The 17,918-nt window shown below is 45.4% G+C and overlaps 1 long non-coding RNA gene across 1 annotated transcript in view; it reads left to right on the forward strand.

Moving 5' to 3' along the window:
- Positions 1-6: 6 nt before the first annotated feature.
- The window catches only part of LOC108522853 (uncharacterized), a 28,443-nt gene continuing 10,531 nt past the window's right edge, over positions 7-17,918 (forward strand). Inside the window, exon 1 of the long non-coding RNA XR_001883621.1 lies at positions 7-1,060. This is a non-coding gene — a long non-coding RNA (uncharacterized LOC108522853). The remainder of the gene's footprint in view (positions 1,061-17,918) is intronic.

Below are 17,918 nucleotides of genomic sequence, written 5' to 3' on the forward strand. Positions count from 1 at the left end.
TTTTTTTTTTGGAAAAACTTTGAAATCATGGTCCTTTTTTTCTGCTGAATATATTCTATATATTATATATATATATAAATTATATATATATACATATATATGTCTGGCTACCTCGTTTTAGTTTACTTGTTTTCTGAAGCCCTGGAATTCTACAAGAGAGATATTTTGAGACTGAAACATGTTTGTGCCTAGACTGGAAAGATGCCCTTGGGTTTGTGTGTCTTTTTGTGTTGGCTTCTTCCCGGCCTCCATCCGTCCAGTGTGCCCCACTTCCACATTCTGGCTGTAATTTCCTTTTTCTCCTTGTTCATTGGGATTTGAGGACCTGTTTCTAAATCTTGACTTAATTTATAGCACAAATATGTGGGAGCAATGAGAGTTGAACCGTTGTTTTTGTTTGAGATGCAGATTGTGTCTTGAAAATGATGATTATATATGCAAATTCTGCCCTACCCTCACCCTCTTCCAAGTTTCCCCCCAAAAAGGTCACACAGTGCGGCTTCCTGTGGGAAACAGGAGCAAAGCTGGCCTGCAAAGCCCCCGGGGCTGTGATGAAGCTCATGTCTTATCTCTGTTCTATTAACAAAATGGGAGTTTGTGGGTTTTAAAAAAATTCTGTTTCTAAATGGAGGAATAGATGACTTTCTTTATTTTGGTGGGGGTTGGGACTTGTGGCTTTAAAGAAATCACTTTTGAGTAGGATGTATATTTTGTTGGATTTTGTTGTTTATTTTTTTAGAATCCTCCACAGCAACATGCGAGACCATGGAGTTAAAGAAACCCAGAGACCTTTATCAATTAATTGTACTGTTTGTGAATTTGTATAAATAATAACAAAGATCCTCTTAAAACGTTTATATTCTTACAGTAAAAGGTTAAACTGATATTTATATAATAAAAGAGGAAATATGAAGTATGTTTTTGAAAAAAAAAAACCAACAGCCTTGTATCTGCGAATTATTTTTAAGGCATTGTGTGCTTGGGTACATGCCAAGGTAGGAGGTGTTGTTTGTATACTCTCAGAGGACGCAAGGTGGAGTTCGGTCCATCCTATGTGGGGGTGAGTCAGCTCGTGGGCGAAATTTTATTCTGTATAAGGTTTACTACTGACATGTTTTATTTCTAGAAATGTGATTAGACTGGAGATTTATATAATTTTTGGCTTTAAACTGTCAACAACCTGGAAATTTAAAGAAATTGAACAAAATGAAACTTTTTAAAAAACCAGATTTGTATGTAAGTCACAGTTTCCCCGAGTGGCCAGTTTTTCTTTGGGTGAAAATGAGATCTAGGGGTGACGTTGAAAAGTGGATCACGATGTGGCCAAGAAAGATGGATTTCTTTACCCTGCGAGTGGGTGTGGGGAGGATGTGAAGGTGGAAGGACTGAAGCCATTGTTCAGAAAAGTTAAAAGAGCGCTGTCCTTGCGTGCTGGCCGGCTCAGTCATGCATGCTGAATCTCCCAGTGTGAGCGAGGGTCCCGGTGGAAAGGAGGAGGGCAGCTCAGGCCCTCTTTTTAACATTCCCCTCCAGGCCTAGCTGTAAGGAAGCACTTTCCTGGGGGATGGGGAGCTTGGCCAGGATTCTTGCACATTTGCATTTTAGCACTTCCAACAGCCGAGGCTGGCCACTGGATCCACTCCGTCAAGGGTTTTTAGACTGAAATCGGGGCAGATTAATGAAATACCAACAATTCCAGCAAAGAGTTCCCGTTGGTAGACAATAACAAAATGATCTGACACCCTGTGGTTTGACTGTGGAGACCTATGGGTATGAATGCGCCGACAGGGGAGTGGCTCATATTCCTGGTTTCACATTGGTCTTGGTTGTTTCTGAGATTGTTAAAAAAGTACTGATCTCAGCAAGAGCTGATAAGAGTAGTATAAAACTTTCCTGGATCAACCCCTCTTTCCAGGAAGAGGGCTGGAACCCAGGTTTCTCCGGGGATAAGATTGTTTTGTAAAATGTCCAAGCTTTCTGCCTGAGCATATCACAAAAGCTGCATTGTTCCTTTTTGGAGAGTCATCACAATTGGGTCTAATTGAGCCTGACACTAGATCCATCTTCTGTTTCTTTGGGGAAGGTGTGGATCTCTTTCTTCCCACTTAGGTTACAGTGCTTAATGCCTGGAAAAAAAAAATGTGTGAAGCCTATTAAGAACTAGGAACTCTGAATTAGGGTCAGCTTTCTAATTTAGCATTTGACACAACTCCTGAAGGTTACAGGGCTGTGGGTTCTTAGTCTGTTTTTCTTCCAAGAGACTGCATGGCTATACAGATTCAATTGATAAAAATTTGAGCACCCAAGTCTTAGGCTCTGTATTCACATTCTTCATTTTAATACGCAGAATATTCCTACCACCTGTAACGTGAAGCATGTTCTTCTGTTTTGTCTCCTTTTTATGTTAAATGTCAAATACGTGCTTGACTAAAGGTGGGCAAATTAATGTTTGAAAGTTAAGACCATGGGTCTAGCTATATCCTTATCCTGAATGAGGCATATTTAGTATAGCGGGAGCTTCTCTGGAAAAGATGGTAAGCCACCTAAAGTGGTTAGTGAAGGTCAACTGCTAATCTCTCAGCCTTTTTGGATGGAAAGCAGTTAATGTGTTGAGAACCTATGTGTGCTTTACAAGGTACTTGTAAGTTTTAATCTTCAAAGCAACCTGCTGAAACAGGTATTATCCCTGTTTTCCAGATAAGTCATAATTCCTGCCGTAAGTTATCCAGCCAGTAAGTGAGGGAGCCAGGATTCAAATCTAGGCTCCATTTCTCTTTCCTTTTTTTTTTTTTTTTTTTTTTTTGAGACAAGGTCTTGATCTGTTGCCCAGGCAGGAGTGCAGTGGTGCAAACACAACCCACTGCAGCCTTGACCTCCCAGGTTCAAGTGATCCTCCCACCTCAACCTCCCGAGTAGCTGAGAGCCTACAGGCAGCACACACACCAATTCGGCTGTTATCTTTTTTTTTTTTTTTTTTGTATTTTTTTTGTAGAAACAGGGTTTCACCATGTTGCCCAGGCTGGTCTCAAACTCCTGGGCTCAAGCAATCTGCCCACCTCGGCCTCCCAAAGTCCTGGGATTACAGGCATGAGCCACTCTGCCTGGCCCAGGCTCCATTTCTTTTTTTTTTTTTTTTTTTTTTTTTTTTTTTTTTTTTTTTTTTTTTTTGAGACGGAGTCTTGCTCTGTCACCCAGGCTGGAGTGCAGTGGCTGGATCTCCGCTCACTGCAAGCTCCGCCTCCCGGGTTTACGCCATTCTCCTGGCTCAGCCTCCCGAGTAGCTGGGACTACAGGCGCCCACCACCTCGCCCGGCTAGTTTTTTGTATTTTTTAGTAGAGACGGGGTTTCACCAGGTTAGCCAGGATGGTCTCGATCTCCTGACCTTGTGATCCGCCCATCTCGGCCTCCCAAAGTGCTGGGATTACAGGCTTGAGCCACCGCGCCCGGCCCCAGGCTCCATTTCTAAAGTCCAGCTCCCTTTTGCTTGGTGAGAAGATTTAGTTACTCGTCATACCTTGGTTTCCTGTAAGGTGACCCTCAGAAGTGAACGGTAGCTGTTTGAACACCGTATGAACAAGCTTATGCCATAGGGCACTACGTCAAAGGGAATAAGGGTGATTCTTGGTGGAATAAAAAGTTGATCCCTACCATACCTATAGGAATGGGAGAAATGCATTGAAGAATAGAAGAGCTAGAGGACATGAGTTGATAGGACACTTTGCGTGGTGGTACAAAGGTTAAAAGGCACTCCAGGGCAGTTCTTAGAGTAACAGAAGAAAACTTGGTTCAGGTATTTGCTGAAACTTGAGAACTTAAAAAACAATGTAAACTTCGTGTAAACTTGATCATCTAGAAGTAATAAACCTCAACAGAAACTGGGTAGTAGTCAAGGAACAACTTCATTTTCCTTCTTTTTCTAAGTGTCATCATGAATAGCCCTTCAATGTTCTTACTGAAAAGATTATAAATCACCTGCGGGGCTCGGCCAATTTCTGCAGCTCCCAAGCTAGGCCTTTAACTTGTCCAGCTTAACATTTACTACAACTAAAAGCCAGTGCCAGTATATCCTAAAAATAAACTCAAACTGATCACGTTCTTTCATGAGTCAGATGAACAACAAAGATCTAAACAAGTAAACGTTCCTTTTTCTTTTGAAAGCTATGAACTTTCTCTTACATAAGGACATACGATATGTAAATTAAAGCATGGCCTAGCTCCCAAATCCTCCTGCTTTCCTGAAGTGGTTACTAGATAGGTGCTGGTCTTAGAATATAAACAAAACCTTTCACTTTTGACTTAGAGAATTCGAATTCAAGTTTTCAAAGGGAAGGGGTAGTGGCCCCCAGGGACCACTGTGTTTCTAAAGAATAAGAACCTCTTGATTAAAAGATCAGATTTGTAAAACAAAACCAAGACCTCATGCAGCTTCTGACAACTGTCTCTTCCCAGTTCTATGAAAGGGAAAGCCCTGGCCTCTGATCTCTGCTGTGCTCTGCGGTAGAAAGGGAGGGACCATAGTAAGTCATCTAGTGGCCCCTTCTCTCTGTTCTCTTTCTCTTCCCTGCATCAAACATCACCCCTTTTAAAAGTTAATTCCATCCCTTTGGTAGAGGGCAAGACCTAAATTTTGTGCCATTATGAACCCCTGAGGAGTCAGAGGGGTGAGGCTTTTTGATGAAATAATGTGGATCATGAGTAAAGCACAGGATTAGAAATTAGAAGGCTGCATTCAAACCTAAGCTCAGGCTTGGGCCACATATTTACCTAATTTCTGTCAATGTACCTGGTCAACTATTAGGCAGCAAGTTAAATTTTTTAAAAAGTGTTGTAAAATAGATGGGACATGCATGTTTAGATGAGTGCCAAATATTTATTTACTTAATGAAATATCAAAGGTGAGTGCACAGTTGGAATAAGAGCATATATTCTCAGCTCTTGTATGGAATTTCTAGACAATTGGTACATTTAAATATCCACAGATGATTAGTTTCAGTTTTTTCCTCTTTTCCAGGGATTGCTCTGATTTTGCCTGGTGGAGTTGCCTTTACCAACACAGAATATTTGGTCGTATGTAAAGCCAAGTCCTCCAGTTGAGGTGCAAAAGAAAGTAAGCTTGAGATCTTAGCAGTATTAGAGTAGGGTATATTAAACCCCCCCCACCAATAAAACAATAGAAGTGGAATTCCTCTGCCTGCTATTTGTTAACCCAGAAAAGTGCACATATTTTCTTCAAAAAGAAGACTGAAGTTTCTATTATTTCATTACTCTTCTACTTTCATTTTTTTTTGAGATGGAGACAGAGTTTCACTCGTTACCCAGGCTGCAGTGCAATAGCGCGATCTTGGCTCCGTGCAACCTCCATCTCCCGGGTTCAAAAACTCTCCTGCCTCAGCCTCTCGAATAGCTGGGATTACAGGTGTGCGCCACACCCGGCTAATTTTGTATTTTTGGTAGAGACGGGGCTTCTCCAGGTTGGTCAGGCTGGTCTCAAACTCCCGACCTCAAGTGATCCGCCCACCTCGGCCTCCCAAAGTGCTGGGATTACAGGCGTGAGCCAGCGTGCCTGGCCACTTAAATTGTTTAAGGAACAAATGCTATATATCCTTATAACAAACTTACAAGGATACTTGCATTTGTGATAGTGGAAACGAATGAGTCTCAATTACAAAGAAGGGAACTGAGTCTGCAGCTGTGGCACAGCAGAGAAACCCAAGTGACACAAGGTTAGGAATGTGAGTGTGGTCTGCTGAAGAACTTGGTCACACACAGTGTTCGGTTTCTCTGTCTCAAAATTTTTGTTTTCCCAAATCTGGCAGATGTGGTACATTTAATTTTTTTTTTTTTTTTTTTTTTTTTTTTTGAGACGGAGTCTCACTCTGTCGCCCAGGCTGGAGTGCAGTGGCCGATCTCGGCTCACTGCAAGCTCTGCCTCCCGGGTTCAGGCCATTCTCCTGCCTCAGCCTCCCGAGTAGCTGGGACTACAGGCGCCGCCACCTCGCCCGGCTAGTTTTTTTTGTATTTTTAGTAGAGACGGGGTTTCACCATGTTAGCCAGGATGGTCTCCATCTCCTGACCTCATGATCCGCCTGCCTCAGCCTCCCAAAGTGCTGGGATTACAGGCGTGAGCCACTGCGCCCGGCCACATTTAATTTTATAAAGGGGAAAAGATGCTTAATGAAGTGGAAAAGATTTTGCCTAGGTAATTAGTGGAGAACCTAGTCTCAGAACCTGGGCTGCTCTAGACTTAAGGACCAATGCAGAGGTGACCAACACGGAGGTGGCTGACAGAGGCACTGCAGAGCACCACCCTGGCTCTCTTCGGAGACGCGCTGCACCAACCCAGGCACGGCACACATCTGTAGTCCCAGCTACTCACTAGGCTGAGGTGGGAGGATCACTTGAACACGGGAGTTCAAGGCCAGCCTGGGCGACACAGCAAAACCCCATCTCTTAAAAAAAAATTGTCTTTTTTTTTTTTTTTTTTTGAGACAGAGCCTCACTCTATTGCCCAGGCTGGAGTGCAGTGGCATGATCAGAGCTCACTACAATCTTGGACTCCTGGGCTCAAGGGATCTTTCCACCTCAGCCTTAAAAAAAAATAGTTTTTTTAAAGGTGCTACACCAAAGCATATTATTTTCACTGGGAGTAAAAAAAAAAAAAAAAAAAAAAAACCCAAAATGCTAAAAGTTATTACTATTTAATATGCACTACATTATGCAAACCTAGACATGTCTGCAAGTATTATATAGGGTTATTCAGGAAACCAAAAAACTAATACATGTTGTTAAATGGTCTATAAGGTACTGAAGTAGCTGATTGTCAAATCAGTTGCCTGTGGCTCTCAGAGGGTTTGAGCCAGCTTCCAAAACACTGCTTTGTCGCACATAGTAATGTGGAATACTAATGCTGGGAGTACATGCTTATGAGAGCTTCAAAGCTAGGAACTTATACATATTTCACATGCTATAAATATCTGCCACACAATCCTTTTATAAGGTAGAATCAAGTTGCAAAAACTCTATTTTCTCTTCATTCAAGGGTAAAAAGGCTTGACTTCACAGATGTTTTAGTTACAAATCCCACTTGTCCAGAAAGAGTAAAAGGGTCTAATTTGTTAATACTGGGCACCTTCTTATATTTATTACTCCCCCATTTACGTAATCCACACTCCAGAAGGATCAGACCTACCACACACTGGTGTGTCAACAATTACTCCTTACATCATGGATCTGGAGACACTGGAACTGGACTGTGGGAAAACAGTTCTTTGAGACCAGATTAATTTTTCATAAATATTAATGTGGAATTACTTAATACGGCCTGGAAAATACTGTTTTCTCATCTAAAAGGGTATGAGGAAATATTTACTACCAAGGTTCATAATATTTCTCCTTAGGAAATCTTGATCTCAAACTGGCATTATTTATGTACACATCTGCTACCTTTTTCTAGCCCAAGACAAGGCTTTTTGAGAAGTGGTCACTACACAGGGAGGAGCCAAAAAAAGTAGTCCTATTTCTCAGAATCTCTAGAAAAATCACTGAGGCTACAAATGGACACATGAGTAAAGTAAGGGAGAAACTGTAAGAGTTAAGCCCCTCAAATGCCCCTCAGACAAATGCTTAATGTTCTTGGATGGAAGACAACCATTTCTGCTTTCAATCATTTAAACCTTAACTTCATTGCCCAAAAATCCACTGCTGTGAACAACAACAACAACAAAAATAAAAAGACAGCCAGTAGGTGTGCCTTAAGCAAACAACATGAAAATGACAAGATGAAAGTGACAGTTTCTACCTAATTTATTTCAAATGCATAGAATTTAGCCAGTTTTCAGGAATCTGTAAAAGCAGGATGGTTAAGTTCTGTGGCCCCCTGAACTTTATCCAGCTGACAGCTGACGATTGTAGGAAGCAGAGAAGGTCTTCAAGTTTCCAGAGCCTGGAGTAGATAGAGGATTGGCTCTTCCAGCCCTAGCTGACGTCTGTGCACTTGAGACAGATGCCCTGCCATTGTGCTCAGGGTCAGATGTCAACAATCAGAACAGCATGACCCACAGGAAGGCAGCTGGCCGCTCTCTTCCCTACACAGAAGGGTCTAATTTTCAATGGAATCACAAGAGGAACTGCAGAAACTCATTAACGTATGACACAGGACTTAGCAGCAAACAGCTTCATCACTGCTTTATTTATTTTTAGAGTTGGGGTCTCGCTCTGTCACCCAGGCTGAAGTACTGCGGTGTGATCATAGTTCACTGCAGCCTCGACTTCCTGAGCTCAAGCAATCCTCCCACCTCAGCCTCCCGAGTAGCTGGGACCACAGGCATGTGCCACCACGCCCATTATTACTATTATTATTACTATTTTGTAGAAACAGGGTCTCGCTATGCTGCCTAGGCTGGTCTCCAACTCCTGGGCTCAAGTGACCCTCCCATCTCGGCCTCCCAAAGTGCTGAGATTACAGGTGCCTATAACTTTAGAAATAAAAATGCACATATGTGGTTAAAAGGTAAAAGTCAAGCACTACACATTATTGAAAAGTAGGGCTGGAAAACTGTTATTGTCTCCTTCTGGACTATTCCTTCAGCCTCCCCAACTCTTTGAAAACAACAACAACAAAAAACCCTCTTACACACAATTTACTTTCCCCATTGTGAAGCAGCTGTGAATCATATCCAAACCAGTCCTGGAGGTATTAAAGCTAGGAGTCCGACCTTGTGTTTTTCTGTACCCCAAGTTTATGAAAATGATTTCAGGGTCCAATATAAGGTAGTACAATAAAGTATGGTTAGTGCAAAACTAAGTATTTGTTCTCTACTGTGGAAGAAAGTGGAGAAATCCAAGTCTGCAAGTCCCATGTCTTGTCAGTAGGTGGCAGCATTGTCTGTGAGTTGGAAGCTATTTCCGGTGGAGCACCACCACTTCCTCCCACCTCACAAATCCCCTCTGGTCCTTTCCCTTTCACCCGCACCCCCGAAGTATTTCCTCAGGGCATAAGAGTTGCCAAACGAGGAATTTCACTTCCTGGAAAAGATGAAATTGAGTTTTAAAGTATCAGCGAGGTTACTCCCCAGGGCCATGTGTTATTTTGCAGCTCTCTGCTTTTGGAGATAAGAGAATCAAACAGCAACTACTAATGCTTTTTTTTTTTCTCTCTCTCTTTAAACTTCTAATTCTTCTTAAAGGGCATTTCATACAAATCCTTGTTAGATTGCCATATCTGGGGAGTTTGGGAGGGAAAAAATGGGGAAAATTTTAGTCATACATGGAGGTGTCAATTTAAACAGCAAGAAAAAAAGAGCTAGTTTTTTTATTACAAAAGAAAAAAGTATCGTCTGTGATGAAAAATTCTAGAGAGCCTTTGAGGAAAACAATTTTAAAATTTTAGGAGTATCTTTTAAATTTTAAAATTTTATTAAAAGGAGTACCTTTCTTGCCCAGATGAAGACATCTTCATAAAATATAAGAGAGTCTATGAGGATGAAAATAGTAAGAGCCCTGATGAAGAAGTGAAGTTGCTTGTGTGACCTAAATTCCTCCTACAGAAAACTGACATTAGAACAAGGTAGCAGAACTTACAAAAAGAATTTCTGAGCCAATATGGCCAGATTCCGTAGAAAGGCACAAGAAGAGAGAGGCTGAGGGCAGGAGAGGCCTTCGGGTCTTGCCCTCCTGGTACTCAACAGCCTGGCCTCAGGGAATCAAAGTGTGAGTGGGAAGGGCAGGTGTAGAAGTGGGAAAGAAGGTGGAGGCGGTTACCCCCTGCGGGTGCTTCCACCAAGCTGTATTGGCAAGAGGAGCCACAGCTTGTAAGCTCTGTAACATAGAGGTCATTTCTGGTTAGAGAATGAATAAAACAGGAAAAGTTTCAGGGACTTGGGGCCTATGCGTGAGGCAAATTACATTCCTGGCACCATCTATGAAGGTCTTATGAAAGCAGAACATCTCCCTGGGCAACTTTTGGAAAGTAATAGCTGAAATATGCCATGCTTAGTGACGACACTGAAAGAATACAGATTCAGGGAAGACACCCCAGAGAATACAGGTTATAAAGGAAAGAAAAGAAAACATGTATCAGCCCGTACAAAGCCAAGAAGGAGAAACCGGGGCTGGCTGAAGAGCCAGAATGAGAACTGAGTGAGGGGAATGTGTGAACACTGAGGACCAGCAGTTCCTAAAGCTGCTCCTTGGAAGAACTGGGAGACTGGGAGGGCTGCTCCTTGATTCTTCACAGCCTCCAAGAACAGCTTTCCTAGACTTCATTTTCTTTTCTTTTTTTTTTTTTTTAGACAGAGTCACTCTGTTGCTCAGGCTGGAGTACAGTGGCGCAATCTCAGCTCACTGCAACTTCTGCTCCCCGGGTTCAAGCAATGCTCCTGCTTCAGCCTCCCAAGTAGCTGGGACTACAGGCACCTGCCACCATGCCCGGCTAATTTTTGTATTTGTAGTAGAGATGGGGTTTCACCATGTTGACCAGGCAGGTCTTGACCTCCTGACCTCAGGTGATCTGCCCGCCTCAGCCTCCCAAAGTGCTGGGATTACACGCGTGAATCACCACGCCCGGCCCTGGGCTTCATTTTCAAGAAGGTAGGCCGTCTTTCTGTGGTTGTTTGAATTTGACTTTAGACAAATCTCTTGCGAATGTGGCCACCAGGCTGGTGTGAGGGTGTTCCTGTGACTGAGACCTCTGAGGTGACAGTACTGCAAGCCTGAAAGTGTCCCACGCAGAGACAAATGGCTCTCACTCCAGCTCTGTGTGCACAGCAGTTAGGACCAACATTGTTGTAATCCATACCTGTTTTTGCCAGGAAGACAAGCTAGAGCAACAGTGTAGAGAGGACAAATAGGAAAAAGTGCTTCCGGGGCAGGCCGGCTCCGACATTCCTCACAGGGACCCTTCAGGCAGCAGTTACTCTACCGGTTTCAACATTCTCCATCCAGCCTCTGCGACTCCGGTTTCTGTGCTCCATTTTGCAGAGGAAGGTATGGCTGAGGGCTCCAGTAATCCCACGAAGATGCACGTTTCTGTTTTAGGTGACCTTCCCCAAACCCTCTTCCCCGGAGGCTCCCGTGGCTCAGTCTGCAAATCCACATAGCCCGGACACTGATTCGCAGGCTGACAGCCACTGCTGCGGCTTTCCTGACCTTCCTCTGTACTCTTTTAGCCCCTACCAGCACCCGCACCCCCCACCCTAAAGGTGTCCATTTGCCCGTTAAAGGACTCCAGCATGGCCACTTCCCAGTTTCTGAATTTCCTATCGCCGTCTATGGAGACTGTCAAGACGGGTGGAGTGTTGCGGGCGGGGGATTCCAGGTGGTGTGGCCATATATAACAGCAAGGAGGCCAGTCCCACGGCCATCTACACACCGAAGCAGGTATCAACACCACCGTGCCGTCCTTCCTGATTTGGGCTGCTTTCCATGTGATGCCTCAGAGATAAGGCCTCCCTGTGCCATTTTCGAGCCTGTTAGTTCCACTCCTGCATTCATTCCTACCTCGGTACCTGCCAGGAACTTGCAGAGAAACTAAGGAACTTGTGTGCAAGTGGCTGCAAACACCTTCCCACTCTTCCACTGGTGCCAAAAACAAGCCCGCTAATGCTAATCTGCCCCTCTCTTGCACTCAACAGCTTTTCTCCTCTAAGCCCCTGATAATGGTTTTACTAAAATCCCCTTTTGATGGGAAAAATTCCCAGCTGGACATTTCAGGCCCCGGCACAATATACAAGTCTGCAGGTCCCTTTCCCCACCTCACAAAGGCCTCTAATCAAGTGGAAAATGTGCTGGAGGCCAGAGGTTGGGGTCCGCAATTATTTTTTAAGGGATTACTAGAGAAGAATAGGGGGCAGCAAGGACCTCCCCCCAACTTTGTTTTCCATTCGGTCCTGCTTTTAGACACACTGAGCTAGGAGTAGCCATCCAGTTCTCCAAGCACAAGAGCTTCATCTCTCTCTTCCCAGGTGGAAGGATGTCATCTTTGAACACTATTGCTTCAAAAAGATGTAGAGAGTTTGGAAGCAATATGCGGGTCCTTTTCTGACCCCATTTAAGCCTTTATGTATAAAACCACTGTTGAACGGGGTCCCGAGTGTGGAGAGAGCACCCATTCATTAACCTCTAACCTCTGGTCTGTATTCAGAGGGGAGCGTTCGCTCTGTGTCCATACACTGCAAGACTGGAGGCATTAACTTGGGCATCCCAGGCTTTGGAGGGCAAGAGGTCACGTTCCCAACCCTGCCAGAGCGCCTTCTTCCTAGTTATACACACTGACCCTTCCCTCACCACTGAGCAAATGTCCACGTTACTCCAAATGTTTAATCTTGGGGCAAAACATGGCTAAAAATACAAAGTGTTAACTATGCGTATCGGTCTATTGGAACCTCAAATGTGAACTATGTGTATCCGTCTACTGGAACCTTCCTTTAAGAATGTACACTGCGGAAGGCAGTTTGTCTTCCTGCACATGGCAAAGGACCTTCTTTGAGGTCATCCATGCATGAGTGCTCACTAAGGATTAATCGATGAGGATGAACATTTCAAGCTGGCCCTGGGTTCTCATGGTTCTATTTCAGCATGGAGAGATTGCTCCTTCTAATCCCAGCTGGTTAGTGATGTATGCAAATACCTAGTAAAAAGGAAATGACTACAAATTCCTAAACCCACTCTGGAATGATCAAGGATTAGATTGTTGAGCTCTGAGAGTTAAAAGTCAGCATACATTTCAAACTAAATACCAGCCTGAGTAATAATTTTCAGGTCCTTTCTTCAAAGTTCCTGAAATACTTTTGGTCAAAAACAAAAAATTGATAACTACATTTTTTTTTTTTTTTTTTTGGAAATGGAGTCTCACCCTGTCACCAAGGCTGGAGTGCAATGGCGCGATCTCGGCCCAATGCAAACTCCCCCTCCCCTCAAGCGATTCTCCCGCCTCAGCCTCCCGAGTAGCTGGAATTACAGGTGCGCACCACCATGCCTGGCTAGTTTTTGTGTTTTAGTAGAGACGAGGTTTCACCACGTTGACCATGGCTGGTCTTGAACTCCTGACCTCAGGTGACCTGCTCACCTCAGCCTCCCAAAGTGCTGGGATTACAGGTGTGAGTCACCATGCCCGGCCAATATCCATTGTTTTAAAAGTCACTCTTCCTACTAGAAGAGTAAAACAGCATTTTAGAAACAATAATTTGATAAAATAGTAGCAGCAATGCATCTCAGGTCTTTCAGGGTCATTGACAATGTTAGTATGGTAGAATGTAATCATCTTTGACTGTCTATTAGAGGTAGCTAAATAATTCAAAAAACAAGATGAACGGCCGGGCGCGGTGGCTCAAGCCTGTAATCCCAGCACTTTGGGAGGCCGAGACGGGCGGATCATGAGGTCAGGAGATCGAGACCATCCTGGCTAACACGGTGAAACCCCGTCTCTACTAAAAAAATACAAAAGCTAGCCGGGCGAGGTGGCGGGCGCCTGTAGTCCCAGCTACTCCGGAGGCTGAGGCAGGAGAATGGCGTGAACCCGGGAGGTGGAGCTTGCAGTGAGCTGAGATCCGGCCACCGCACTCCAGCCTGGGCGACAGAGCGAGACTCCGTCTCAAAAAAAAAAAAAAAAACCAGATGAACATAATTAGAATTAAGTATAAAATATGTGCTTCCCCGTTAAAGAAAATTTTATTCAGTGTCTAAAAACAGAAGGAAGTTATATCTCAATGATGAAATGTTATCAGTCTGAAGTTCATCGTGTCAAACTGGCATACCTAAAATAGGTGGGGAATGCCCCGAATCCACGGAGAAAACAAGTATCAGCCTCTCCCAGTCACACTAGGTGGGGGAGCTACAGGGGCAATGGAGCCGTGCTTCTCTGCAGTGTTTTCGTTAGCTCCTCTGTTTACGTGCGTGATAGCCAAGAGGGTATCCACACTGAAATCCTGCTCAAATATCTTCAGCCTTTGTTGTATCGCTTCCGATGTCTAAGTGATCCCGGTTCACTCTTTTCCCGTCATTTCTGGGGCATATTTATCTGTTTCACCTGCCATCTCTATGCCTGGTCTCCTGAAGTCAGCATCTGCAGACCCTGCTTGGGGTGATCTCTGCACTCCTGCGGTGAGCTCCCTGCTCACCCTGCCCTGCCCTCAAAGCCCTCTCGGGCATCTCCCAGCAGCCATGAATGCTCTAAAACCATTCTAACTCTGCACTCTGTTTCCTCCAGGCTGGGGGCAGGGGCAGGGGAGTGATAATGGCCATCACTGTATTTGACGGACAGTCTCCACACTGCAGGGTTAAAAAATCATTTTTATTAAAATATGCTTGCCTATTTAAGCCTGCTCTTTAAAATAATACATAAGTCCTTTTTTTTTTAATCCTTATTTAAAATTCCCCCAGAATAGGACAACTAGATGACAATGACAAGGCAAAGAGGAGCTCTTGAATCTTCACCTAACCCCACTGCCCTCCCCGAGGAGGGCTGCACCCTTTGGCCCGAACTCCAGAGCTCCAACAGCAGTGAGGTGGCAAGCGCCCCACACTCAGCGCTGCTGGGAGACGCTTGCTCTTGATTTGTATACGATCTTGAAATGAAGCATTTGTCCACACAGGGCAGAGGCCTCCAGAAGGCCTGTGGTAAGCAGGCAGCATCAAGATTCTCTCTTCCCTGGCCTCCTGCTTAAGCATTGCTAGAAGTTTCTCCCTGGGAAGGATGAGGAGTTTATCCAGGCAGTGCTGACAGCCAACGGCAGGACTGATAAAGCCTGTGGCTGGCTTTATCAGTGACACAGCTAAGACGACTTTAAGAGCCCATAAAAATGCTAACAAATATTCCTGCTGGCCAACACATTGCAACAGTTTCACAATCACAAAATCCTGCCGGTTTATTGGGATTAATTACTAACTAATAGTTAAAATGCTAAAGTTTATGAATGACTTTTAAAAAATACAAATTAGTGTGGATTCAGGGCTATCTTTCACTTAGTAAATATTTATCTGGCAGCTTTTACAGGCCGAGTCCCACGCCAAGGGCTGGGACGACAGAGCACCATCTCCCGCTTACTCGTATGGAGGTCTGCTTTCTTGAGTGGGAGAGAAAGAAGTGGGGTTTTACTGGGAACTGCGCCCAAGCCACAGCCTGATTTATCTGTACCGCAGCCTGCAATCTAGATATGCCCCATGGGAGTGCGTCTCGTGTATTTTAGGGGGAAAATAGTTGGGAATTGCTGCTTTACAGAGCTGGGCTTCAGATTCTTGGCGCAGAAGGGAGCCAGCCAGTCCAGATAAGGAGCGGGAACTGAGATTAACATGTATTCAAGACAGAATTCCTTCTCAGTCCCCGAGCAGTAGCTCCTGAGGGTGACAGCCTCTGCATTGCTGCCCTCGTGGTCTCTTCCCGCCTTGTTGAAGCTACCCTTGATGTCAGTTTCAACCTGATTTTACTGGTACAGAAATATGGAGGAGTGAGGGGCCAGCCCAGCACTCAGTGACCCACACTGCCCGCCCCCGCGCTGCACCCCACCACGGGCACTGCCACCCTGCCTTCTACCCTGGTTGGTTTATCCCGTACAGACGTTATCAGCGCAGCTAAAACGAAATCAGCATAGCTAAAACGTTATATCCAGCTAAAAACTCCCAGGGAGGCCAAACCAAACCAGGTCCTTGATTTAAATGACAATTTGAATCACTCCCTGCTTCATCTGCAGTAATTTTGTTTTATTAGATAAAGGGTTTGTGAGAAGAAAAGGAAATATTTAAGGCTTCCTCCCGCTGTCCAAGGCTAGTTAAGTGTAAACACAAAAAACCTGTTGCGCTGTGCTGAGGCATCGCATGCAATTTGTCATGTGCATCTCCATGAGGACAAAAACACACATGCAGGCAGGCTTCATCAGCAAGAGAAGTGCCTCTGAGCATTTCCTCAGGACAGGACCTTTTTACTGAAGATCCTGCAGAGGGAGGAAGGTCACAGTTCATGCCAAACCTGACCCCAGGATCCAGGCAAAGACAGTTCCCTAAGGACACTACCACAGAGACAGTGACCCTCTCATGACGCTTCCTCAAACGCGATCGCACACACTCCACACTATTTTCCTACCGAGAAGCCACCAGGTGCCTTCCTAAGCTCCCACGCCTGTCGGCTGCAGTTCGCGACCCACAGCATGGGCAGAAGCCCACAGCAACCTCCTGCGGCAAGGATCCCAGTGTGCTTGGAGTTGGAGAGGGCTGATTCGGAGGATCCCAGAGGCCTGCAGGGGCTTCAGACAGGAGATTCCAAGGGGGAGTAGAGCGTGAGCACAGGATTAGCACTGACCAATGAGGAAGAGGGTGTTTTCCCCACAGGATCCTGAGCGGCACAGTGTCAGTGTCTGCTCAAAGAACCATTAACCCCAGGGATGCAAAAGATCGACTACTGATGGCTGCAACGTGGACTTTTCAAAACCAGATAGACAGAGAGGTCAATAGATAAGACAGACAGATAAGCTTAGATGGATAAGATAGATTACATAGATAGAGATAGACAGATTAGACAGACATAAATACTTTCTTTTTGTTCCACTCTTAATCATCCAAACTACTTTTATCTCAGAGTGAAATAAAGCAAACCCAGTGAGCAAAGGAGGATGGAGCTGTAGGGGATCTTTATTTTTATTTAAATAGAAGTTTTTTCTCCCTTGGGGTGTTGTTTATCTGTCCATACACATCCATAGAAAAATATTATTCTTAGAGTCCTGAGGCCGTTCACATTTGTTTGCACAGACTTTAAAGGGCAAATAAAAGACAAGCAGAGATATTTTCAGACATACTGTTGTACTTAGATGATGTGATTAGATCCCTCCATTTAGTTCAGGAGCCATTTGTTCATTCATTACTGGCTAAAAAGTGCTTTCAAATATTCTACTAAATTTATCAAAGATAATTAAAAAAAAAAACTCCTAACTTTTCAAATAAACTCGTACCAAATCCTTTCCAATAGCCACACTAATACTCACATGACACTGAAATGACCCTCGGGATACCACAGGCTGTGACCCGAGTAAATCTCCAGAGTAAGGCGGGATTCTGCTGGCATGGCCCGCTCCCACAGCCTCCTGCCCACATCCAGTTGCTCAAGCAGGCACGAGGCAGGACTGCAAAGCTTCCTGAGGTTTTTGAACACTGATGATCTGAGGCATTTGAGAACTTGAATTTCAGATCCCTCAAAAGAAGCTTCTGCAAACTTTCTGGCTACTGAGCAGGGTGGCCTTTACCAGCTCTCAGTTGCTGTCCTTGTCCCTGCCTCCTGAGGCGTCTCCACTGCCACCAGCCTCCCCCACCCCAGCCTCCATTCACACGGCTGCCACCAGCCTCCTCTCACCACAGCCTCCACCCACATCGCTGCCACCAGCCTCCCCTCACCCCAGCTTCCATCCACACCCCTGCCACCAGCCTCCCCTCATACCAGCCTCCATCTGTACTGCTGCCACCAGCCTCCTCTTACTCCGGCCTCCACCCACATCGCTGCCACCAGCCTCCTCTCACCCTAGCCTCCACCCACATCGCTGCCACCAGCCTCCCCTCACCCCAGCTTCCATCCACACCCCTGCCACCAGCCTCCCCTCATACCAGCCTCCATCTGTACTGCTGCCACCAGCCTCCTCTTACTCCGGCCTCCACCCACATCGCTGCCACCAGCCTCCTCTCACCCTAGCCTCCACCCACATCGCTGCCACCAGCCTCCCCTCACCCTAGCCTCCACCCACATCGCTGCCACCAGCCTCCCCTCACCCTAGCCTCCACCCACATCGCTGCCACCAGCCTCCCCTCACCCTAGCCTCCACCCACATCGCTGCCACCAGCCTCCCCTCACCCTAGCCTCCACCCACATCGCTGCCACCAGCCTCCCCTCACCCTAGCCTCCACCCACATCGCTGCCACCAGCCTCCCCTCACCCTAGCCTCCA

Source organism: Rhinopithecus bieti, unplaced genomic scaffold (assembly GCF_001698545.2).
Source record: "Rhinopithecus bieti isolate Rb0 unplaced genomic scaffold, ASM169854v2 scaffold_2654, whole genome shotgun sequence".
Lineage (NCBI taxonomy): Eukaryota > Metazoa > Chordata > Mammalia > Primates > Cercopithecidae > Rhinopithecus > Rhinopithecus bieti.